General features: G+C 31.4%; 1 protein-coding gene and 1 long non-coding RNA gene across 11 annotated transcripts in view; one reads left to right on the top strand and one right to left on the bottom strand.

Moving 5' to 3' along the window:
* DMD (dystrophin) overlaps positions 1-21,830 on the bottom strand; it is a 2,285,006-nt gene that overhangs the window by 1,159,500 nt on the left and 1,103,676 nt on the right. The window lies entirely within an intron of this gene.
* Positions 14,932-20,974, top strand: LOC116422975. Its single transcript, XR_004233464.1, has 2 exons — positions 14,932-15,370; positions 20,712-20,974. It is a non-coding gene; the product is annotated as an uncharacterized LOC116422975 (long non-coding RNA).

Here is a 21,830-nt window from a genome sequence, read left to right as displayed (position 1 = left end):
TATTTTCTGGTTGAAAATAGAAACAATCTTATTAAATAGAGTTTGACATACAGTAGAGAGAATGCCACTCCAAATTTTGGGAAATATTAGATAAGCACAAAAACAATCATTATATTAAGTTTTATGGAATTTTTTTTAATAATATGGGTTAAATAAAACATTTAAAACTGAATAGTAATTTAAGTTATTTAATAAGATCACTAATTATATAACCATATCACTATTTTTTTTCTTCTCTGCCTCACAGTTATTTTAATTTTTGAACAAAGAAATTAGTTGTATTTGGCAATAATTAGCAAGTTGAACAATCATTAAGATATGATTTTTCATTGACTTGAAAAACAAAAAGAAATCTACTTTATATTCTGTTCCTATGAAATGTAATTAAGATGTGAACAAACTCTTATTTGGTTTATTTCGAAAAATAAAGCAAAACAAAGTTAAAGTAGTTCTTTATTAACCTTGTTATTTCCCCCCCAAAATTTCAAATTCATGACCAAATAAGTATTATTTGAACTGATAAACATTATTAAATATATGACATGAACCTAACAATTGTATTACTATCAATATGTTCTAATACACACATACCTATGTGTGTATATATATATATATATATACACACATACAATTTTCTATGTGGTAAGATACAATTAGAGGTTGTCCAAAAATGAAAATAGCACTGAAGTTTACATTGTATTCATATGTACTCAACATAATATAACATGACATAATGAATAGAGAGCTGATTTCATAATCAGGAAGCTTTTGTTTATGACACCTACTAGCATATGGCCCTACCCAAACTGTTTATGTCACCAAACTACTGGTGACATAGACAATGCTCTAATACTTTAAATTACCAACTGTTTTGGTTTCCATTAGGGGTTCTCCATAACCATGAAATAATAGATTCAGTCTCTATTCGTTTTCATTATATTCCCCTTTGAATACATATAGACATGTACATATATATACACATATATTAAAAAAATCAAGAAGGATTTTCATTTATATATAAACCTGGAAGGGATGCTTATAATTTAGAGAAAAAAAACAAAAGTCTTTGCATAAAGCCACAATTAGTCATTTAACATATTTCTTTTAATATGTTATTGATGCTTTATTTTTATATCGTTTTACCCTTTGGCAAATTGTTCATTTTCATGTATAATCCCACCACAGAGTCACATCTTTCAACAATTTTTAAGGAGGAAAAAGTCATTCATTCATACTAAGCAATATGTTAACTAGCCTGACAGTGTTTTACCATTGTACCCTACCTTTGCAAAGAAGGAAGAGAAGTACATTTTCTCGTCTCTTGACTAAAGACAATAATTATAATTAATTGTGTAATGTGAAGCTTCATATTTGCTCTTAATCATGCCTTTTTATTATTATTTATTATTATGTTAACTTAATTATATTTTCACAGTGCCTAGAACATACTTGTTATTTTTCTTCCCATGTATAATATACATACCATATCTGTTTATTTTATTTTGTATCAGTTTAAATGTCTTCTTTTTTTTCTTTTTAAAAATATATCGTCTTTTGTTAGATATTCCTCAATTATAAGTAATATTTCAAACATTCATTTTTAGAAATTTCATCTGCTTATTTATTTTAAGTTATATATGTACATTCACTTTTGCATATTTCTATGTGAATCATGTTTGAAGAGAAAAATCATACAAAAGGGAAATACCATGATAGAAAAAATAGGAAAAAAGAGTGAAAGTAGTATGTATTGCTCTGTATTCAATCTCCATAGTTCTCTCTCTGTATATGGATGGAATTTTCCATCCAAATTTAATGGAATTATTTTGGATTGCTGAATTGCTGAGAAGAATCAAGTCTATCTAGTTGATCATTACAAAATCTTATTGCTGCATACAGTGTTTTCCTGGTTCGGCTTGCTTCATTCAGCATCATTAACATTCATTTAAAAAAAAAATTGAGTTCTTAAAAGCCTATTAATTGGAAAATGGCTGAAAAAGTTATGGTATACAAATATGATAAAATATTATTGTTCTATAAAACAATCAACAGAATGATTTCAGAAAGACTTGAAGAGACTTACATTAACTGATGCTAAATCAAGTGAGTAGAACCAAGAGAACATTATACACAGCAACAACAAGATTATACGATGATCAATTCTGATAGATGTGGTGTTCAACAGAGAGGTGATCCAGGCCAGTTCCAATGTCTTATGCTGAAGACCATAGAGAGGACTGTGGAGACTGAGTGTAGATCACAATATAGTATTTTCACTTTTTTGTTGTTATTTGCTTGTGTTTTGTCTTCTTTCTCATTTTTTTCCTTTTTGATCTGATTTTTTTTTTTTTTTTTGCAGTAAGATAATTGTGGAAATATGTATAGAGCAGTTGCATATGTTTGATATATATTGGATTACTTGACATCTGGGGAAGGAGGTGGGGAAAAGGGAAGGAAAAAAAAAAGTGTAGCACAATGTTTTGCAGCAGTAGATGTTTAGCACTATTTATGCATGTTTTGAAAATAAAAAAGCTTTAAAATTTTTTTTGAGTTCAAATTGTCTCCCTTCCTCCCAGCTCTCCCCCTTCCATAGAAAGCAAGCAATTCAATATCAATTATGCTGTGAAGTCATGCAAAATGTATTTCTATAACAGCAATATTTTAAAAGAAAATATAGAGCAAAAAAATTAACAAAAATGCTTCAGTCACATTTAAAGTTTATCTATCATTTATATCTCTAGAGATGGATAATATTTTCATCATGTGTCCTTTGGAATTGTCTTAGATCATTGTCTTGATCAGAATAGGTAAATCTTTCACAGTTGATCATTGTTACTCATCACACTTTTGGTGAAGAAGCAATATCATATAATATTTATTTACCTCAGTTTGTTTAGTTATTCCTTAGATGATATTTTATTGCTGGATACATCAAGATTTATTTTAGAGTGATCCAGTAAAAAAGAATGATATCTGCTCTCAGAAAAAATCAAGCATGTCACCAAGCAGGTTGCAATCTCTTCAGCTATCTAACTGACCAAAAAAATTCCTTAAAAATTATGCTAAGGTAAATGTCATAAACTCAAATAATTGAGAGTGTTGTGAATAAATATATACATACATACATATATATATATATATATATATATATATATATATAATTTTATACAATCTTCAGAGGTAGAATTTAGGTTTTAAGGCTTAATTTGATGAAGTAGACTCAAATAAGTGAAATTATATGCAATCATTAAGGCAGTCAAACTTTAAATGCTTCATTTAAAAAGTTTTTAATTGCTTATGGTTGAAATACAAATTAAAAAGTCAAAACAGTGGTAGACATCAAAACTTACTGTGAAAGACTGTTAGAAAATTCACAATAGAATTTTTCTCTAATTTTTCCTATGATCACGAAATGGTATTTCAATATTATATTTTTACTAAACTATAGTATTATGCTTGGGGAACTAGATATTATGGTGTATAGAATGCTAGACTTGTGATCAGGGAGATTTGAGTTCAAATCAGGACTCAGACACTTACTAGCTATGTAATCCGGGGAAAGTCAGTTAACCTTTGCTTACATTAGCTTCTTCAACAATAAAAATGGGGAAAATGATAAATCTACCTTACAACTTTGTGGGTAAAAATCAAATGTGGTAATGATCATAAAAATAACAACTCCTGGAACACAGTAGACGTTTGATAAATGTCCACAAAAAGTGCTTAATAAATGCTTATTCTTTTTTCATTTCTTTTCTTCTTCTACCCCTCATTATAGGAATAAAATCATAAAGAGCACTATTTGATCTAGAGGGAAACTAGTGGGAAACAATAGGCAAATCTGGCAAGGGAATTTCATTCAACTGAATCATTTATGACATTCTTTTTGTGCCTAACCTTTCTAATACCATCCCAGTATAGTTAAGTAAGTCTTTCTTTGCTATCCTCCAAGGTCATTTTGCTCCACTAAACTGATTTGGGACAGGCCTAGCTCAAAATAATAGCAATATCACATCGATGCTGCTGAAGTGGAAAATGGGCAAGACAGAAGAATGTAAGCCCAAACTTTTCTTCAAGTTTCTGATAGTGCTTTTGGTGATACTGCTAATTATGGTATTTCCTTATTAAGAGACACCATGAATCCTGCAATATAAGTAAGTAAATTGTCTACATTCAAAAAGTACAGACCAATAATATTATGATTTGTTTCCTTACTAATGGTATCTAGAAGATATTTGTTGTGCTGCAAATTTATTCCATTGGCTGTTTTGACACTGGCCCTTGTATGCCATTTTAGTAATCTAAGATTCCTCCAGCTTCTATAAGAAAATTTCCTCAGAACTCAGTTTACCTTCAAACTGCCTTTAGGGATTGTTTTTTTTTCAGACTGAAAGAAGTTTTTCCTTCACTAGAAAAGGACAAATTCAGAAAAATGAGCTATTCTCTACCCTTCCTAAAACTGGATGCCTTTGTATAACTAATTGTCATCCTTATACAGTTGCTTTAGGGGAGGTCTAATGAAGGCAGTCCCCTACTATGTTTAAGAGAGAAATATTTGTGTGTGAAGGGGGAAAGAACTCTGGTTTTGATTGGATTTTTGAAATGATAATATAGACAAACAATTATATATGTACAAAATCAGCCATCAAGGGCTTGCATAATGATATGGGGCTCTCTCCTCCCATATGTAAGGAGTGGGGCTGAATTGGTAAGAATTATAAACTTGAATTCTCAATTATTTCATCTTTGTGATTCTGCAAGTGAGAATCTTCTTCAATTATACAATCCAGTTTGTTTACAAAGGGAAGATGAAAGAAGGAAGCCCTGCTTCAGATTGCTAAAGGAAAAGAATCTGGAAAAACCTCACATTTTTTCCATCATGTCCCCATTCCCACCTTGCTACTCTAGTAATTTTTGGGGAAAATTCCCCTTTGTGAAATCTAGAATATTCTCTTGGTTGAATTGAGTTATCTTCTTCTCAGTAGAACTTCTTAACTTTGTATGTATTGTCTGTCACACACACATACAAACATATATAAATGTATGTATGTGCATTTATCCTCACTGATATTGCCTGTCCTCTGAGATTACCTCCTATTTATCCACTATATATTTTTTATGTAAATAGTCATTTATTTATCATCTTCCCCAATAGAATGTGAATTCTTGAGAATTGTTTTTGTCCTTTTTTGTATCCCCAGTAGTTAGAAGAGTTCCTACAACACTATACAAATTTAATAAATACTTATTGACTAGATTTGTATCATAACAATTTAAGCGTAAAGTCCAAATGATGGAAAAAACTAGCTCAGTATAGAAAAACTGGCAAATCTGTTTTGTTTTCCATCTTTTTGTTGCCATTCTAGATACAGCTATAAATGCTTTTGGAATAATGAAGCAGAAGAAATGCCAGCACTATTGCAGAAATTTAAAAAAAAAATTAGGATAAGAATCAAGTATGGGAAAAATTTGCTTTTATTTTAGAATTTGTGGATTATAAGTGAAATAATCAGCAGATACTGTAAACTTGACAATGGCACTCAAAGAGCTAATGCTAATGTTTTTGTAGCTATATTTGGGAATCATCTTCAAAGAGGTGATAATTAAAATCATGAAATAAGGTGACATCAGGAGTTAAGACCAAAATCATTAAAATCCCACATTTAGGAAGTGGGTGGAAAAATAAGAGTAGGCCAAGAGAAAGACCCAAGTATAGAACCAGTTTGGAATAGTATTATAAAGACCACAAGAAAGAAGCTTATCAGAAAGTATTAAATGCTACAGAAAGATATAAATACATGACTAAGTGTAAATAACTGAATTTGATCAGTATCTTTGAAAGTTGGGATTTCAACTATAGAAGTAGTAATCAATTTGAAATAGAAGTGGGGCCCACTAATCCATATACAAGAACCCCTGCCTTTTGACTTAGTTTTAAAATGTAATATTATTTTCGTTTATTTTGTTTTTATTTATTTTGTTAAATATCTCTCTATTACATTTCAATCTGGTTTGGCTCCACTTGTTAGTATTGTGGGCCACTCACCACATGTTTAGCATTTCTGTAGGAGAGTATTTGCTTATTTAATACTTTATTTCAAGAGACCAAGGCATAAGAGGGTTTTAAGAATGTAAGAGTAGGAATTTTAGATTAGTTGTCATTGGTGGAACAGTGTAACATAGTCACCAATGTATAGTCTTCCTTGTTGGCTTGGGAAGCAATCCTTTATATCCTTCTGATCTAAGGATCATTAAACTCACATCTGGGCCTGCCTTCTCCCACCAATATTACTAATACAGCATTGAGTTAAAATCCACACTGGATTACTCTGCTTTTTCTCAACCCTCATTAACTCACATACATACATACAGTGTATTTGCTCTATTTACTTTAGTATTTACATTTAAAGATTTACTTTACCTCACCAGTACCACTATCATCTTGTCTTGAAATACTTGAGATATTATAACTATCATTTACTAGGATGAATTAATTTCATGGAAGAAAGCACATAGATTAATATTTATTCTTCAAAGACCTTTCTTTGATACTATTCTCCCCAAGCTACACACTAGAAATTGAGGGCCAAACTGTCATACGGAAGTCATGAAAGCAACTAAAGTTGAGTCAGAAATAAAGTAGGTTTCTCCCAGGTTTAATTTTTTTTCAAACCATATAGATAATAATTATTAAGCAACAACCATATATAAGGCCCAAACACCCAAAGATGAATGAGATCATTTCTGCCCTTGAAGAGATTATAACAAATCTTTGATTAACTATTAATTCTTTAGTGCCTTGCTTCCTTTTTCATTTGTGCACTCAAATCTTCTATTTGTTGCCAGCAGATGGTGCTACATAGAGCATATTGTGATTAAGAAGGGATGTACATCTTAACAGAAAGAGAGAAGGCTGAATTTTTTTATGCACACCTCTCCTCATACTTGGGTGGTACTTTGAATGAAGTCTTTGAGTGAAGACCATACCTACTCTTTTCATCTCATTTACCCCGAAGGCTGGGAAAAACTTGCCAGTGGTAGAAGAGAGCAATAGGGGAAAAAAATAGAAAGATAGAAAGGCCCAGAAACTTGTCCTAGGAGTAAGGTGGGGCTCATATCATCCTTTTATCTCACTTTTTGGGGGGAACATAGTGGACAATATTAATATCAATTCATATTTAAAGAGAATAAGGTCAAAGATCTCAAATTGGAGAATTTTTTTTTTGGTCTGGCGATTTGAGCCAAGACTAATTTATTCTATACTTCATGTAACATCTCAAGTAGTCAATCCATTACTTTTTAATTAAACTTTATTTTTGTTTTTCTATGAACAAAAACAGTATTTGTCTTTCTTCCAGTGTACAAGAGAGGGGTATTAAAAAAAAAAAAAAAGAAAATCAAAATCCTTGTAATAAATATGCATAGTCAAGCAAAACAAATTCCAGAACTGGAACCCCTCAAATATATGTCTCCCTGTATAGTGCACTAAGCCTATTGCTTTTTTATCAGGAGGTAGCAAGTTTTATAGGTAATTCTCCTGTAATTGTGGTTCGTTAGCACAGACCAGATTATAAGTCTTTCAAAGTTGTTGGTTCTTACAATGTGATTATGGTATAAATTGTTCTTATTTTTCTGCTTAGTTCTCTTCATGAGTTCAGTCTTTCTATTTTTCTCTAGACCTTTTCTTGCATTATTATTTTATGGCACAATAGTTCCCATTATATCCATTTACCATTATTTGTTCAGCCCTCTTAGTAATCATTCCATTTTGCTTCCCTTCCCCAACTCTTTATAACAAATACTTAGCAGTAGATTGTTTTAGGTATATGTAGAAACAAAATAACAAAATACAAAAAGCCTTAAAAAACACAACAACACTTAAAAATAAATGGTCCTAGTTTTCTGAACAGAGGAAATAGGGAAGAAGGAAATTTATCCAACTTCAAAAACAGCTTGGGATAGATTTGAGTTGGATGAGTTCTGCCTGAAAAAAAAAAGCATTAAAAATGGACTGACTAACTGAGATGTTAAATGGAATATAGGATAGGCAGAGGCCCACTAAATGGAGTAGGAGGCAAGGAAAGACTTCACCCATTCATGCTTATGGATAGTTATCAAATATAGTATAGTAGCAGAATCTTTTTGCTTAGTGATTGCTACTCCTTCTAAGTCCATTTCATCCCTCACTGTCCTGAATTCCCTGTATGAAGGACTGATAACAAAATTTCTTATGGTAACAGAATTCCTTCCTTCAGGTTGGGATCTCATGATTGTTCAGTCTCTTTTTAGACTGTGCTGGTAAATCTATGAGTCCAATAACCCTTGGTCACCGAAATGAGTATAAGTGACTTATCCAGTGTCATAATGCCAATGTTAGACAAATCTCCTACCCAGGTCTTTTTGACACTTAGGTCAAATCTCATTAACTTATGCCACATTGCCTCTCCAACTAATATTATAACCAGAACTTTCAATGGCTTTATATACATTTTTTTCCCTTTCTTTAAGGGATCGTATTAGCTATAAATAGTCATTTGAAAAATCATTATGGAAAGGAAAAGGTAGAAACTGAAAGCCATATATATTTCATCTCACTAAGAAAAAAGGATTCAAGATGCACTAAAAATAAGATAATAAATCTATTATTTCTCTGACTTTGATTTCAAAACCTTTTATCCAACAAGATAATATATGTAAAGTGTCATGCAAACCATAAATAACTACAGAGATGCTAGTTATTTTTAACTGAATATATTCTATACTTAGACATGAAAATTAAGGGGAGCCTTATATAATTATTAACATTATATAACATTATATAATAATCAGTATTTTAATAAAGTTCTTACAATAGTATAAATTGTTGATTATTTGAAAAGCAATATAGATTCAATAGTATCCTCATTGATCATTTGAAAAATAGCATAAATTCAATGGTATCCTTAGTCAGTACATATCAACATCAGGAAATTTGTTTTTTAGACTGGAATGCCTATTGTTATAAAAAAGATAGCTATTAAAATAAATCTCAATGAATGATTTATTTCCAGAGTAAAATCTCAGTTAATAAATATACACATGAGGCACTATGATATATCAATAAAACCTGGGTCAGTCAGGCAGTCAACAAGCATTTAGAAAAGATCTATTATGTAGTCTTTCCTCTGTCACATACTATTTCTGACCATGTAAAGTCACTTAACTTCTCAGTATACCAGGAAACTCTTTAAGACTCTTAAGTTATAGATGAAGTATTAATTCATTTCAGTAGAGTTAGTTTCCATCTTGAGATACAATTAAAAATCAAAAACACAAGTCACACAATTATGGATATTGGGTGAAATTAAAAATTGAAAGGTTATGCAAAGCCATCATGGGACTTCCCCTTTTACTTTGATCTAAATTTAAAGATTTTTCATTTATTTTTCAAAAATCAAATAATTGTATACTCTGTACAAAGTGCTATAATAAACTATTGAAGGAAATATAAAGAAGATACTTTCTGACTGGATTAATTGTTTTTACTGTTGACAAAAATAATCAATGCAGTGATAATTATAGGTATCAAAATGATAAATGCCTTGTCCACCAGAAATATCAATCAATATTTATTTATTTAGTACCTATAATGTTCCAGACACTATACTGGATACAAAATAAGTATCTTGCCTATAAATAATGTGATTTATTGAGTACCTGCTAGATGTAAAACACTATCATGAGTAACACTATGATCATTTTGAGGGAGAGAAATGTATAAGATACCCTGACTAAAAGTTAACAATTCTATACAGAGGTCACTAGACACCTATTCAGAGACTTGGGGATGTACATTTCTATCCAAAGTAGTCCTCAGTACTGGCATAGTATAGAGGAGAAAAGGGACACTCCAAATTCTTGGTGATGGTTTCAGGTTAAGGAGAAAGGAAAACAGAATTATCTATAATGAAGTTGTTTCTCTACAGTGAGGTTAGCCATGGCAGAGTGCAGCACAATTCCCATGGAGTTCCGGGCAAACTGTGGACTAGGAAGTGGGATTCTAAATTAGTTTCCACAAATGGAGACTAGACACTTGAGGACCTTGACCCTTCAGATAAAGGATCCATGATGTTCTGGGGATGGAGACATGCTTCTCTGGTTGATACTCAGTTCAGATACAGAAATGTAGCTATAGGGAAACCTTAGGATCAAAGGCAGGTTGAATTTGATTTAGATTCCAGAATTCCTATTAGGATATAATTCAGTATAAATGTCATTTGAATGGTATAGGCAATAAATATCATAGAATTTTAGAGGAGGGTGAGGTTACTTCCTAAATAGAGAAACAGATAAAATTTCTAAGAGAATGTAAAATTTGAGTTTGACCTTACAAAATGGATAGAATTTTGAATGGCTGACCACCTAAATAATCTGAGCAGATCATTATTTGATAGTCAGTTATAGGGAAGAATTAAGCTAAGAATGTCAAGTTTTGTGAGTTTAATATTTGTTGAGATATTTGTATCTCTTGAAGCACTAGTATCTTCCCAGGGCAGCTAAGTGGCACAGTGTATAGAATATCAAGGTTTATGTTCTAAAAGTAAATATAAAATATTTAAAAATACTTGCTTTTATTTTATATGAGTTCTAAGAAGACATCAGTCACAATTATACTCTATTGATGCAAACCTAAGGACAATTGCTAATAATATCTTGAAAGCCAGGACAATCTTTGGGATAATAAAGATTTATGAACCAATTATCATAACTACTTTAGGAAATTTTTTTTTTTTATTTTTCCTTGAAGTCTATGAATTGGCTTACATTATAACTTTGTTATCTCCTAAAAATAAGTTATAATCTCAAAGAATTTTAGAGTTGTGAAAAATCTATTTTTTTTTACAGATCTATTCTGAATACACACACACACACACACACACACACACACACACACACATATATATATATATATGGTTGGCTGATTAAATGTTGCTCAGCTGATCATCTAAGTGGGATCTTATAAGTTTGAAGCAGTAGAAAAGCAGTAAAAAAAATACTCTAACTTCAACAGGGTTACCTCTGGAGCCCTGAGAGAACCTAGTAATCAAGCTTTGGGAATAAACTCATCAAAAAAGGTGGGAGTTGAGATAAACACTATATGCAACAGTGGTAACTGTCTAAGCTCAAGTTTATATCCCAAATGTGACTGATTTCCATATTTTTTTTTTATTTCTTTATGATATGTTGTACTATAATGTCCAGGCTAGCTCCCTGGAGGGCCTCAGGATCAGTCAGAGTCAGACAATCAAAGTCTTTGGTCTTTAAGGGGAGAAATGAAAGACGCAGGCAAGCTGCCATGTGGCTTGCCAAAGATGTATCCTGGATTCTGGTGTCTGGAGTCTCCAGCCTCTCTCCTCCTTATCCTGCAACCAAGTGACCCTGACCTCTCTCCTTCTGCCTTCCAATCCTTGCCTATGATTACCTCACGACCAAACATTCAGCAAGTACCAATCATGAGGGGAGCCATCACATTACCATATCATCTAAGAATATGCTTATAGAGCCATTATCACATCAAATAGATAACTAGCCTTAAGTGCTCTGCTGTCTGATTCAAGAACACCTTTTTAGAGTTTCAGCCCTCTACATTGTACAACTGAAAATTTTACTTAGAAAATATGTTGCTATGTAGAGTCTGTTGACCTGTTGATAGGATTAAAAGTTGAAGCAATAAGAAAATAATAATCTTCAAAAAGTAAATATTAGGAGTAATCTATATAGATCATGAATTTTTTTAAAAATGAGAACTTAAAGATTTCATGCTGAAGTCATTATAAATGTATAATAACATATTAGATTGCTATAGATATTTCTATCCATCTTTCTGTCTTCCCTTATGTTATGAAGATAAGATAAATTTAGAGATCCCTGAAGAGAAAGACATGATGATATTTTGTTGTATGATAACAAAACAGTGTTTAATAGTCTATCAGAAATGCTTAAGACCTAGATATGATAATTATGATTTTTAGAATATGAAGGCTTAGCAATTTGTTATCAGCCTCTGCAGATTTACTCTGTACAATAATGTGACCACAACAGTGGAAATTACATCCTTTCATCCTTTATTATTGATAAGAGCTCTCCAAAACTGACTATTTATAAATTAATCAAAGTTAAAAAATAAACATATAAGGGAAACTTAGCTAGAACATCTCCATAATTGATCTGTGTAATTAGATAGGAATTACCTGAATATTTTGATGCTATCAATATTTTTGCTCCTAAAATATTACATAATTCTCTATATAGTAAACACATTTTCCTTCAGCAATCTTTCAGTACAAAAATAGATGATATTTTGCCTGTTTTGTTATAAAATTCTCTTACTATTCTTTATTCAGAGAACATTAAGTGCTCCTGTAAATTCAAGATAAGCATTTGTAGGTTTCATCATTATATTTTCTGTCCCAGTATTTCATGGACAAATTCATTTGGGAAATATTGATTTAGAAATAATTGTTAAAATTCTCAAAACGTTTTGTCTAATTTTACTGCCATGGACTTCTTTCATGCTGTGAAGAATATATTTTCATCAATTAACCATGGAAAACACCAACAAAAATCTTATTCCAATGTCTTTTTATGGCTTGTAGGTAACCTTAGTTACTCATAGGTTATAAAACAATAGAACAAGCTCTAGAAGTTTCTATAATGGAAGATCTTTGAGTGCAATTTCTATGACAAACTATTTTATAAAAACCAATTTAGTAAAAATTGTAGACTGTCCTCTAAGTGATGAGTTTATTTGTCTATAGTGATCAGTAATATAAAACAAATACAAAAATAGCCATCCACTGTAAGGAAGACTCATCTTCTATGAGCTATAGAGAATACAATCTCCTATAATGTTTATTCTTTGATTATGAAAGAACATTTGACTTGATAGATTAGAATGCTTTCTTAAAAATATAAGGTTTCTTCCATTCTTATGTTGAAGTTGTGTAAGATTCCATAGTAGCTATTTCACAGAATTACTTTGTTCAGTGATTTGAATTTTTTTTTAATAATATGGAAAGAGTCATTAGACAGAGGCTTGCCAAAGGTATTCACCAATATTATGGAGAGTGCTCTGCCCGAATCAAGTGAAAGAGGGTCTTTTTATATATGATGACACTGTAATTATTGCATTCACATCCCAGAAGTGAGATTTATAAGGTTACTTACATTAGATCCAAGACAACTCAAAGGAGATTGATTAAACTAGGAACTCACAAAGAAAAAGCCAAGTAGATGAAAAATGTTGATTGTCAAGATTATATCATGAATCCTACTGAGATACTAGATCAATACATATGTCTTCACCAAATACTACACACAGACAAGTAACAGGCCACTGAAATTAGTTGTAAGGAGGAGAAAAATCTCACTTATGAGGCTAGTTGGCATTTCCTTGGGAATTGCACAGTCCTTTCAATGATACCAATTTACTCTGTGTCACCAAATTTGATCTTTTAAGCACTATCAATCTCCTGATATTATCTTTCTATAATTTTGAACTCAGAATCATCATCATTTAATCTCTTCTAAAATGCTATCGAATAGATTGCATAATTAAAGCCTATGGCAACTTAGTATTTGATAAACTCCCAAACTCCAGCTTCTGGTGTAAAAATCCACTATTTGACAAAAATTGTTGGGGAAACTGGAAAATAAAAGTCAGAAACTTGGCATAGACCTACATCCCTACCAAAGTAAGGTCAAAATGGGTACATAATTTGGGCATAGAGGATGATATACAAACAAATTAGGGGAATAATGGATAATTTACTTGTCAGACCTCTGGAGAAGGGAGAAATTTATGACCACAAAAAACTAGAGAACATTATAAAAGGCACAATGGATAACTTTGATTACTTTAAATTAAAAAAGTTTTTGCACAAATAAAATTAACAGAAACAACATTAAAAGGGAAGTACAAAGTTGGGAAAATTTTTTTCGGCCAATATTTATGATAAAGGTCTCATTTCTAAAATATATAAAGAATTGTGTCAAATTTATAAGAATACAAGTTATTCCCTAATTGATAAATGGCCAATTTTCAAATTACAAAATTAAAGCTATTCATAGTTATATGGAAAAAAAAGTTCGAAATCACTATTGATTAGAGAAACACAAATTAAAACAACTCTGAGGTACCACTTCAAACCTCCCAGATTGGTTAAGATGACAGAAAAAGATAATGGTAAATATTGGAGGGGATGTGAAAAGTGGGATATTAATGTATTGTTCGTGCAGTTGTGAAATGATCCAATCATTCTGAAGAGAAACCTGAAACTATGCCCAAAGGGCTATAAAATTGCATACCCTTTGACCCACTAGTCCCATTACTGGGTTTGTATCCCAAAGAGATCATAAAGGAGGGAAAAGGACCCACATGTGCAAAAATGTTGTAGCAGCTCTTTTTGTGGTAACAAAGAATTGGAAAAGGAGTAGATGCCCACCAATTGTGAAATGGCCGAACAAGTTGTGGTACTTGAAAGTTATGGAATATTGTTATTCTATAAAAAACGATAAACAAGCTGAATATAGAAAGGCCTGGAAAGATTTACATAATGTGATGTTGAGTGAAACAAGAAGAACAAAGAATACATTGCACAAAACAACAAGAATGTGCGATGATCAACTATGAAAAGCCTGGTTCTTCTCAATGGTTCAGTGATCCAAAGCCATTCTAGCTGACTTTGGACAGATAATTCCATCTACATTCAGAAAAAATTACTGAGGATACTTAATGTAAATCAATACATGCTCTATTCAATTCTTTTTTCATTTTTTTTTCCTCTCTCCCTTTGTTTTTCCTTTTTGCTCTGATTTTTTTCTCCCAATATGATTCATAAAGCAATGTATATTAAAATAAATAAACTTACTACAATCAAAAATAAAGGCTTCCTTTCATCAAAAAAAAAGAGTAAATAGGCTGTAATATATTATCAAAATGGATGAAATTTCATAAAAGACATATGAAAGGCAAATAAGTGAGTGTTGATATAATGTCAAGGATGTCAAATGAACAATCCTGATATATTTATATTTGTATCCATAAAATATTAAAAGCATAACCCTTGGGTGAATCCTTTAGAAGAATTATAGAAGATCAGGCATAGAACTGAAAAGCATGGATGAGCTGGTACCTGAGTCTAGTGATTACTGACATAAATGAAACCTTATCTCCAACAATGTATTTAAATATGACATCACAAAGATATCATCTGAAGTCCAGTTACTAAGAGTATGAGATATAGAGCTCAGAACTGGGTTGGGGGGAAATTTGGGGACTAGAGTGGGGAATAGATGAAAAATTCCTCTAAAAGAAAATTATTCTGAGTAGGTAGGTGGGCTTTTCACCTGGTATTCTGATATGTTTGTGGTCAGTGAGTACTACTGTAAATAGTTTTAGTCCATATCTCTGATGTCATCAATTTAGAGAATTCCACATATGTGAGTTTTCTCTAGTAGTGTAAACATGACTTTCTTCTGCAGCTTAAAGTCTTAGAAAATTGTCTTGGTTACTAAGAGGATCATCAACTCTCCCATTTCCAAAGAGATTGTACATTGTAGAGGAAGGATTTAAAAGCTTAATAATGTCTAGAAGAGAGAAACCAGGTTTGTGAAGAATCTTGAGTATGTATCACATGATAATGATTGATGGAATTCAGCATTTTTAACCTGGGGAAAAACACATTTGGGGAGATATGATAAGTGTCTTCAAGTATTTGATGAGTTATCATGTATAGGAGGGATTAGACTTGTTCTATTGGACTCTCAAGGCAAAACCAGAAACAATCAATGGAAATTTCAAATAGGCAAGAGTGGATTATTATCAGCGATAAGTGAATTTCCAAAGGCAGCATGGTCTGCCTAGAGAAGTTTTGAATTCTCCTTCTTTGAAGGTATTCAAGCAGTATTTGGATGGCAAATTGTTGGTTATATTTTATTTGGTATTTCTTTCTTGAATGGATTGGAGCAGAAGAGGTTTTACAATTATATGATTCTCTTAGAAATGTTTTCCCATCACTATCTGCCAACTCCAATTGGTTGTTTTTTTTTTTTTTTTTAATCACCTTAATATGTTTAATAGGAGGTTTAAGTAGGACATTGTAAAATGGAATATATTTGTAAATTCACCCAATTCTGCTTAAGAGACTATTACTCTTTCACAGGATAAAATATTAGAAGAAGAGCCAAAAGCTTAAATGAATCTTAAATATAAATAAACTATATTAAAAAAGAGACTGTCAATGCAGAATTTCTTTTGGCGCTTACTGACAAAAATAAAGGGAAATAATGTTTTTTTAAAATCTTTTAAATGTTGTTATCCTATTAATAATATAACATTTATGAGTTGTTTTTTTATTTATTATGCATTTTCCATCATTGATCTAAGAATTTAGATATGATGGGTAGAAATTTGAGTGAAAATTTTAATATGAACATATTTTCATAAGAGTTATCTCAAAGAAAGCAGTTTAAGTCATAAATTCTCATGCTGGCTTAATGTAACTCACAACCCCCCCAAAAAAAGTTTGTCTAATATAATTGATAAAGAACATCTCCTGTGACTAAAATTTCTTTGAAATCGGAAGCAGAAACATTTGGGTATTGTATATCACAGGAATCTGATTTTACGGCTGCTGGTATAGAATATTAAATACATTCTTCACAGAAGATGCATTTCTTAGTGTTTCCCTTTTCTAGAATTATGTTTTCAAGGTGACATGGGGCTCTATGTCTATAAAGACAATAAATATCCTCTACTAGTCACTAAAACACTCTTTTACAATTTATGATTGATACAGATCATCAAAGCCATACTGACCATCTGGCAATGCATATTGAGTCTACTCTCCTTTCTCTCTCTCTCTCTTTCTCTCTCCCTCTCCCTCTCTCTCTCTCTCTTTCTCTCTCTCTCTCTGTAGTCAAGCTGTGTGTGTGTGTGTGTGTGTGTGTGTGTGTGTGTGTTCAGGATCATGGGAAAATATAGCCAAAAGAATTCTAAGAGCATCCAATTCATTTCCAAGCTATGTGGTTCGATTCTTTAAAAGTATCTAGTGAGTTCCTCAATTAATAGTCAAAGGATATGAACAATTTTCAGATGATAACATAAAAGTCATTTATAGTCATGTGAAAAATCATTATCAATTAGAGAAATACACATTAAAACAACTCTGAGATGCCATCTCACACCCCTCAGATTGGCTAAGATGACAGGAAAAAATAATGAATGATAAATGTTGGAAGGGATATGGGAAAACTGGGACACTAATACATTTCGGGTGGAATTGTTAAATGATCTAAATATTCTGGAGAACAATTTAGAACTATGCCCAAAAGGCTATAAAACTGCATGAACTTCGACCCAGCAGTGCCTCTACTGGGTCTGTATCTCAAGGAAAACATAAAGGAGGGGAAAGGACTCACATGTGCAAAAATGTTTGTAGCAAGCACCTCTTTTTTTGTGATAGCAAAGAATTGGAAAATGAGTACAGGCCCATCAGTTGGGGAATGGCTGAATAAGTTGTGGGATATGAAGGTAATGGAATATTATTGTTCTTTTAAAAATGCCAAACAAGATAATTTTAAGAAAGGCCTGGAAAGATTTACAGAACTAATACTGAGCAAAACAAACATTACCAAAAATACACTGCACACAATAACAGCAAGAATGTACAATGATCATCTATGAAAGGCTTGCTTCTTCTCAGTGGTTCAGTGATCTAAGGTAACCCTGATCGATTTTGGAAGAAAATGCAATCTGCATTCAGAAAAAGAACTATGAAGATTGAATGTAAATCAATATATACTATATTCACTTCTTTTTTTTCCTGTTTTTCTCTCTCCCATGGTTTTTTGCTTTTATTCTACTTTTTATCTTCTAACATGATTCATAAAGCAATGTATATTAAAAATAAATAAATAAAAGAAAGTGAGGAAGATTCTAGGGAATTTCATTGTAACTCTGGGTTCTGTCAAAGGAATCTTTCTAATATGTTCTTCAAATGTTCTTTTCATTCACTGATACCAAGAAATCATCATTCTAAATGGAGGATACTGTTAATAATAGTAATTGTAAAAGAAATTTAAAGCAAATTTCTATGATAAGGGCCTCTTTCTTCAAACATAAAGTGTATTAGTCAAATTTACTTTAAAAAGCCATTCCCCAATTGATAAATAATCACTCTAGGCAAAGTTGTGAACTGATTCAACCATTTTGTAAAGCAATTTGGACTATCCCCAAAGGTATATAAAACCATGCTTACCCTTTGACCTAGCATCATAGTAGACCACTGCTAATTCTTTATACCCCAAGATATAAAACACAAGAAGGTAAAAGACATATATGCAAAAATATATATATTTATAACAGATATTTTCCATGGGCAAAGAATTGGAAAGTGAGGACACAGCCATCCATCTGACATCCCCAGAGAAAAAAACTGATAGTGCATGCATACAGATTGAAGAATATTTTTGTCCTTTTATTTTTTTTCTGGAGGGTTTTTTTTTTCTTCAGTTGGGGTTTCTGTTTTCTTTTACAACATAACTATTATGGAAATGGTTTGCATGACTACACATGTTTTACCTATATTGAATTGCTTGCCTTCCCAATGGTGGGGATGAATGGAAGGGAGGAAAAAAGAGTTTACATATAGATAAAAGTTTTAAAAACAAATGTTAAAAATTGTTTTTACATGTAATTGGGGGAAAAACTAATACTAAATAAAAATATGTATAGTGTTTGAGAAAAAAGAGAACATCATTATATGATACTATCTAATCTTATATAGAATCCTGTAATTTTCCTCTTCAATATTATATTTATAAGTTTTGAAATTCTCTTTCTTCCTAATAATATTATATTATAAAACTTCAATAATTCTTGTTATTTTTTCTTATTCTTACTAATGAATTGATGGTATCCTCTATTTCATATTATTTAAGTCAAAATTTAAGAATATTTAAGATATTGTCATCATCTTTTTTTTTTTTTTAAGAGAGAATCAGGGTTTGGTTTCTTTAGAAATATTGGCAGAACTTGTCATTTATCTTAGAATTACCATAGCTATTACATCAGGGATAAGGACTCCATGATGTCTGTGGATAGATTACAAGGAATCTTTGAATTTGATTTAAAAAAATGTTTTGTCAAAAGTACTTCAATATGATTGTTCTATGTAATATTATTTTATATAATAGATTTTATGCATATCGATTTTATATAATTAAAAACATTGTTTTGAGGAGGTTTTGCAAGACTTCCAAAGTCATTCATAATAGAAAAAAAGACATTAAAAACTGCCTTATAAATATAAATCAATCACTAAAACAATAAATATTTATCAAGCATCTTATACATTTTACACTGCTCAGTGCTTGACATACAATAAGAGATAAAAAACTGTCACTGCCCTCAAAGATGTTATAGCCCTCAAAAATTTTACAATCTAATAAAGGTTATAATGAAACTAGTGGGTTCATATGTGCTATGGCAAGGGTTTGAAGTATACTTACAATCTCAACTTTTTCACTGGATGCAAAACAGGCACTGTGACAGTTTACAAGAACTAGAAATAAGTTTGGCATGGAAAATATCATATTCTGCAAGAAATCTTTTGGAAAAAAAAGATTCATCTTTTTTTAGAGGCAGAAAAATGCTACATATAATGTATTAAAGAACAGTATATATGCCTTGGATCTCAAAAATTGTGATTCTAAGGCCTGTGAATTTTGTTTCTAAATCTGCCACTAATTGTACATATAAGTCTTATTAGAACTTGTGTTTTAATTAGTACATATGCATTTCTATTAATGTTGGGAGATAATGATAAAATACATTTGGTAGGTTATGTTGGTTTTTAAAACAAGCAGTATGTTTCAAAACACATGATTTTTGATATGATTAGATACCATAGATAGATGATAACTAAATAACTTCATGGGGGTAATGCTTATTTTTTGGAATCTTTCAGTGTTCACTTTCAGTTATTTTGTGTTTTTTATCATTTACATTGCTGTGTACTCTACGTGCACTCTGCTTACTTTATCTCTGTATTCATCATATTCATTATTTCCATTATATTCTTGTATCATAATTATTTGGCTATTTCCCAATATATAAATATTCCTCCCCCCCCCCAGTTTTTTGCTAAAATGTGCTATTATAAATATTTTCATGTATGTGGGGATTGAATGTTAAACAGCGGCCTCCTTGGAGTATATATATATATATATATATATATATATAGTTGTACAATATCTGGGTAAAAGAACATAGGCATTTTAGTAACTTTATCTTCATGATTACAAATTGCTTTCCAAAATATATGGTATCATTGAAAAGCATTTTGTCTATAGGTAAACAGGCTTTGTATATGCCCAGATCATCCAATATAGAGACACTCACATGAGAGAAGCCAGGAATCAAATCATTCTGAATTCTTCACCACATGATTGTGAAGAGTTTCTTTTAATTGGTTGTATAGCTGCAACAGGGTGTCACATATTTGAACATTCTCACCTTTTTTCCTGTGGCATCCAGAGAGGGTTAAGATCTTGTTCACCTAGATATAGTAGTATAAACTAAGTTTCCATCTCTTCTTTTGAAACAATATTGCCCCTAGGAAAAGGTTCCCTTCATAGAATTTTATTTTATTTGTCATTTTTAATTTTAGGGACCAAAATCTCCACTGGAATAAAGCCATGATGACCTTGGAAGGAGGATTATAGGCCAGGAAGGAAGCCTTGAGAAGCCAGGATGATTAGGATGAGAGCCCAGATGGGGCTGTCGAATGAGAACTTTTGGGGATTCTGCTAAGCTGTGAACCTAATTACTTTCTACTCTTCAGAGATTGAAGTGGTATGGGGGAAATTATGTTCCCCAGATGTTGAGAAAAGAATGTTTATATATTTGTACTTTCTAAACCTTTGAATTAAATATTATTTTGTAAAAGTTAATCTTACTGGTTACTTGTTAAGTAGAACTGGGTTATAGAGGACTCCCTAAAATTAGAGTTTTAGTGTGGGTTTGTGCCAATGACAGAGAGAACGGACACATATCAGTTCCTTTGAATATATCAGAGAAACCTAGATGAGTGGTGAAATGTAACATACCCAGGCACCAGGGACCAGAGTTGTCACTGTTATACATTCATTGTCTTATTTGATCTTTGCAAAAAGCCTGTGAAGTGATTACAACAGATATTATTTTAGAGATGAGGAACCAGACTCACAGGGGTTATATGATTTTCTTATGGGGACTCTATTAGCAACTATCAGTATTAAATCTGATACTAGACCTTACTCCACCATGAATCTAGTCTTCTTTCTATTTGGATTCTTTATATATATATATATATATATATATATATATATATATATAGAGAGAGAGAGAGAGAGAGAGAGAGAGAGAGAGAGAGAGAGAGAGCATATGCAAACAAGTATAATGTAATATGAGGGCAGAGAGGCATAGTTTCTTTCAATGTATTAAAATAAAATTATAATTTTCAAACACGGGTAGACAACCCTGGCAAGTAAGTTTTTACCTACAAATTATGTAAACCCTGATTATTTTTATTTCTGAAAATTACAAATTCTTTTTTCTTAAAAAAAATGATCTATGTTCTACTTCCATTCTTCATTATGACATGGTGGTAATCTTGGATTTTAAAAAAAATGTCTTTGACAGTAAATTAAATCTTTATTTGATATAATTGACTCTGAAGGTTTTCAAATACTGTTCAATGAGGAAATGTAAGTATCTTCTTTGACAAGCTTAGTTGAGTCATCAAGTA

The sequence above is a fragment of the Sarcophilus harrisii genome, chromosome 3 (genome assembly GCF_902635505.1).
Source record: "Sarcophilus harrisii chromosome 3, mSarHar1.11, whole genome shotgun sequence".
Lineage (NCBI taxonomy): Eukaryota > Metazoa > Chordata > Mammalia > Dasyuromorphia > Dasyuridae > Sarcophilus > Sarcophilus harrisii.
Note: the sequence above shows the minus strand (reverse complement) of the source record. Positions and strands in the feature narration are given on the sequence as shown.